Consider the following 5616-nt stretch of genomic DNA (forward strand, 5'->3'; position numbering starts at 1 on the left):
TATTATATGTCCATATGAGTGAGTATATATCATGTGCATCTTTGTGCTTCTGGGATAGCTCACTCAGGATGATCTTTTCCAGATCCCACCATTAACCTGCAAATTTCATGATTTCCTTGTTTTTTATTGCTGAGTAATATTCCATTGTGTAGATGTACCACAATTTCTGTATCCATTCCTCCACTGAGGGGCATCTGGGCTGTTTCCAGCTTCTGGCTATTACAAATAAGGCTGCTACAAACATGGTTGAGCAAATGCCCTTATTGTGTACTTGTGACTCTTTTGGGTATATGCCTAGGAGCCAATGTGATGTATCTGTAGTTTTTTCCAGTTTCTCTCTTTGTGTAAGTTTCTTGATGGTTGCTTTAAATATCACATTTGCCCACACCATTTCTCATGTCTCCTGATGCAGAAATTCACCTATTCAAAAGTAATGAAGAAATAATTCCCCCTCAAGTTCCTTTACTAAACTCCTCTACTTACATCATTGACTATTCCTCCTATATACACTGAAAACCATAAAAGACAATGGTTTTTACTTCAACCACTAGATATTATGAGAAAATTAAGCTCAGTAAGGTAAGACTTATTTTCCTCAAATTGTATTCTTCTTTCTTCTCTTATCAAGTTCAAATACAGCATTTATGTTTTCTTCATGCTTTCGAGAATTCTCCTTAGCCACTTCTTTAGGCTAGGTTTACTGGTGACAAAGACTCAGTCCTCCTTAATCTTAAAACATCTTCATTGCTCTCTTATTCTTAAGGGCTATTTTCACTGGACATAAATTTCTGAGTTGATAAATCTCTTCTTTAGCCATTTTAAAAGTACTGTACTTTTCTTCCAGGGGTCCATGGCTATCATTTAGATTATTTTCCAACTCAAGGTGGAGATAAGACAAATTTTCTCCTCTGGTTCTTTCCAAGGATGTTTCTTTGTTCTTGGTGTTTAAGGAGTTGTGATGAGCGTCTTACATAATCTCTATGGGACCGTGCTGGGTTGCGTTGCTCAGTTTCTTCATCATGAAGATCAAAACTTGAAAAAAGTGGGAGATTCTCAGCCATTTCATCTTCCTCTTTTCCTGTTCTTCTACGACTGTGATGTGTCTTTTTACTGGGGCCTTCAGAGCTTTGAGCTCTTCCTCCTCTGGGCTCTTCTAACTCTATTTTTCAGATTAAGTCATTTATATTATCTGTCCCCAAGTTCACCAGTGCTTTCTTCTTCCTATTCTGCTGTTGCGTATATCTATTTGAAAATTCTGGTTATTGATTTAAGTCCCACACTTCCATTTGGTTCTTCTTTCTACTTTCATAGGAAAAAGTCTCATTTCTCCTGAGACTTTCTGCTCCTTTGATGAAACTTTTTCATCCATTTTCTTTTTTCCAAACTTGGTCATGATGGCTCACTGAAGCATTTTCTCCTTCTTTCTTCTTCGTTCCAAATCCATGTATCCAGTAGACACAATGGCCTGGGCTTAGCTGTATAGGGGGTCAGTTTACTCTGCCTCCTCTCTATATAAGTCAGCATAAGAACATGGCATGTGGTGAGCATGAGGAAGCCCCCCCCTTAAGCACTTGTCATGGCAGCTAAAAATTCCTCAGATAACTTCCAGATCTGTTTACCTGGGTGTCGATTTCTCTCAACTTTTTCTTGTTCCCATTGAGAAGAGAATTCCCTGGTTCTTGATAGGATGGGGGACTTTCAATTGTATCTTAAACATTTCACTCCTATCTAGTGAGAGATAGGGATTTACTTAATCTTTTGCCTCAGCAGACACTTCTGACATGCCAATTTCACACTACCTTCATTATCAGCCAGTGGTAAAAGTCCAAGTTTCTTGCTGTGTTATTGTCTGGGAGTAGGGGTACCTGGATACTGACAGATGATGAGACTTTGGGTTCATCACTATGCCTCTGTCTTAGTTAGGGTTAATATTGCTATGATGAAACACTGTGACCAAAGCAACTTGAGAAAGAAAGGGTTTATTCAACTGATACTTTCCCATCATAGTTCATCATCAAAGGAAGTCAGAACAGGAACTCAAGCAGGAAGGGAACCTGGAAGGCCAGAACTGCTGCAGAGGCCATAGAGTGGTACTGGCTTGCTCCTCATGGCCTGCTTAGCCTGTTTTCTTATAGAACCAAGGACCACCAGCTCGGGGATAAGACCACCCACAACTGTCTGGGCCCCCTCCCATTAATCACTAATTAAGAAAATGTCCTACAGCCTGATATTATTGAGACATTTTCTCAACTGAGGCTCCCTTCTCTGATCACTCTAGCTTGTGTCAAGTTGACATGGAACTAGAAAGTACAGACTCCATTGCTACCACCCTGGTCGAGGTGGGGCACCTAATCTCATTATTGTAATATTATGGCAATACACTGTGTGTATTAACTACTTCTCTCATTGCTATAAGTAAATACTAGATAAGCATCAATTAAAGGGAAGAACAGGTTATTTGGGCTCACAGGTTGAAGAGGCACAGTCCCTCATGATGGGGAGGGATGGACAATTGTGACTCTAGGAGCTTAAGGAACCCCACTCACTTCTCAGAAAACCAGGAAGTAGAGAAAGGGGAAGGCTGACACTCAGCTGCCTTTCTCTTTTTCCTACTATAGTCAGCTTAGGAACCACAGCCCATGGGATAGTGCTACCTACATTCAGGCTGGATCTCTCTCCTCCTCAATGGGGCCTCTCTGAAAATAACATTCATGGACGTATCCAGTCAAGATAACAAGGACGATCAGTCATCACACTGTGCACACTCTGTGTGTTTTAAGGAAACAATATTTTAAACCAAGCAGTGGTTTCCATTCAAATGGCACAAACAGAAAAGTCTTTCTTCTCCATGCACCCAGGCCTGGGCTTCTGTCCTGCTCCAGTTCCTCACGAATGTGCAGCACTGAGAGATGTTTTTCTCTGTGGCTTTTTGGCATATGATGGGAAGAACCTACAGCACACCTCAGGAGGGTGTGGAGGACATGCTCGATTCAGGCTAATGCACCCCTGAGACTAGGAAGACAGTCTGTTGATAAACAAGACCCCGCAAATGGATGCAAATCAATTAGACGCTTCCATGTGGTAACTCTCCTATAGAATGCTCTGCAGGTGGCTGTCATTTGAAGCACTCAGAAATATCAGAAAATCCATTCCCAATCTTGGGTCCTGCTGAGCCTCTGTGGCTTCCAGCAGTGTGACCTGGACTTTAAGGAAGGTGCTGGTGGCAGCTGTGGCATTTTACATCTTGAAATGGCTTTAGGTAAAGTAAAGGGAACATCACATATCAGGCAAGACCCCAGCAACCCTGGGAGACTGGGTGGCCACAGATGCTGCCCAGACTGGACTTCAAAGCCCAAATCACGTGCCTTGGTTTTCTCTCATCCCACCCACACCCGCTAGTATAGAAGCACTCACCCTGTAGCCTCGTTCTGCAATCATGTGTCAAGCTTCTGCTCTACACAGCATTTCCCTGTGCACACACCAAGAAACACCAGCCAGTCAAATGAGAATCGGAACCACTGATCTAGTTGGAGACAAATTTGCGACCTATCTGTGGCACCTATACTCCTATTCCGTTGCCTCACCCACAAAGACATAATTAACAAACAATGCCACAGTGCACCACTGGTTGGATTTGGCTTCAGACTTTTCCTGGATTCACTACCATCCAATGGCAGGCGGCCCACAGGAGGGAATGCCTTTGCCACCTGTTCAGGTTAAAGCTGTGTGCTCAGCTCCAGCTCTGTTCGCTTGTCTCCTGGAAGCTCCCGGAGTACAGAGCACTCGTGTTCCCGAGAGCTGATGCCTGTGTTCCTGAAATACTGGCGGCAGGTGGGCACAGTGGATTTATGCTTTCTGTGAATTCTCCATAAAAACTGACACTTTAAAGTCACTCAACCAGAATGTCTGTCATGCAATATTGTTTTCAGTTTCACCAATACATTTCCAAGAGGCGATCTACAAACTGGAGAAAAGAGCTGACATTTTAATGAGTGGCTTTCATTTTAAAAAAATGTTCAGAAATCATGTAAAAGGACAGACAGTCTCAGGCTTCCTTGGGAAAGCCTGAATGGTTCAGGGATGACACAGCTAATGGAAAATGAGCAACCTGGCGTCTCACGTGTGTCCTTTCATTCCAACCTGGGGTGGAGGTAGAGGGCTCTGAGGTGTGAACTACAGAAAGTGGCAATAATCTCAACAGTTGCTCTATTGGGAGGCCCTAGAATTTCCTCCAAAAACCCATGCTCTAAAGGGCATAGTCTTACCAGGGTTGCTAAAGAGAGTATCCGTAAGAAGTAAGTTAGGTCATTTGGGGTCATGTCCTTGAAAGCAATAGTCTTTCACCACCTGTCCAATGATACCCAGTGCCACCACAGACCCAAGCCAACAGTACTGAGTGAGTGACTTCTGCCCTCCAGGGCCAGTTTCTACCACCCTTCAGTAGGTCATCCATTTACTATCTGTGACTGTATCAACTCACACCTGATCTCAGAGCCCTCATGGTCAAACTATCTCCCAAATGCCCATCTCTATACACCACTGTCCTTGAGGCCAAGCCTCCAACACAGAACAATGGGAGGACTGTTAGGAACTAAACTGTAATCTAGATCTCCGTGCTGGGGCTGTTGTGGTAATCCAAGTTTAGGAACTCACTGCTTTGCTGCAGGCAGTCAGGATGGTCCCTAAAGGGAGAGCATGAAGAAGCCGATTCCAAATACCTGCTGCAAATGCTGAGGAAATTCAGCTCTACCTCTGTGATGAAGTTGTTTCTGCCTTTCCATGAGCCATTGCAGTGATCTCAGTGAGAATGGCCCCCATAGGCTTTCACAGTTTGAATGCTCAGTTCCTGGCTGATGAACTGTTCAGGGAGGATTAGGAAGTGTGGTTTTGGTGGAGGACATGTGTCCCTGAGGGTGGGCTTTGAGGTTTTCAAAGCCTACGCTAGGCCTGGCGTCCCTTTCTTACTCTGCCTGCTGCCTGTGCATCTTGGTATAAGTTCTAGCACCATGCCTGCTGTCATACCTCTGCTACAATACTCAGAGACTTACTCTCAGAAACTGCAAGCAGTCCTCCAAGTAAATGCTTCCTTCTGTAAGTTGCCTTGGTCATGGTGTCTCTTCACAGCAATGAAATAGTTACTAAAACAGCCACCGATCCCCTGATATGCTGCTGGCTTAACACCTGGCTGTAGAAAATGCCAGCTCCACAGTTCTTTGTGGACTGTGGATTACTTCAGCTTGATCCTACTTTCCTTCTTCCTCCCTCTCCCTCCCTCTGTCCTTCCCTCATTCCCATACTTCCTTCTCTTTCTTTTTCTACTTCCACTTTCTCCTTTCTCTCTTTCTCCCATCTTTGCTTCCTTTTTTCTTTCCTTCCTTTCTCCTTACTTTTCTTTTTCCATTTATTCTCCCTTTCTTACATTCTTTCCCCTTTCTTCTCTCTTATTTTTTCTTTCCTCTTTCTTTCTTTCCACTCCTTCCCTCTTTTCCTTCCCCTCGCCTCATTCCTCTCTCTATTCATTTAAGGACTCCCATGGCATCCATCACCAAGTATCTATTTACTCTGTATTTTAGCTAATTGAAATTAGTTAGGCACAGTCCAAGATGGAATGTGGAA

At 43.6% G+C, this 5616-nt stretch overlaps 1 non-coding gene across 1 annotated transcript; it reads right to left on the reverse strand.

The window, feature by feature from the left end:
• Positions 1–1426: 1426 nt before the first annotated feature.
• Positions 1427–1557, reverse strand: LOC132646167 (small nucleolar RNA SNORA51). Its single transcript, XR_009584292.1, has one exon. It is a non-coding gene; the product is annotated as a small nucleolar RNA SNORA51 (small nucleolar RNA).
• Between the last annotated feature and the right edge of the window lie 4059 nt (positions 1558–5616).

This window comes from Meriones unguiculatus, chromosome 10, assembly GCF_030254825.1.
Source record: "Meriones unguiculatus strain TT.TT164.6M chromosome 10, Bangor_MerUng_6.1, whole genome shotgun sequence".
Taxonomy (NCBI): Eukaryota; Metazoa; Chordata; class Mammalia; order Rodentia; family Muridae; genus Meriones; species Meriones unguiculatus.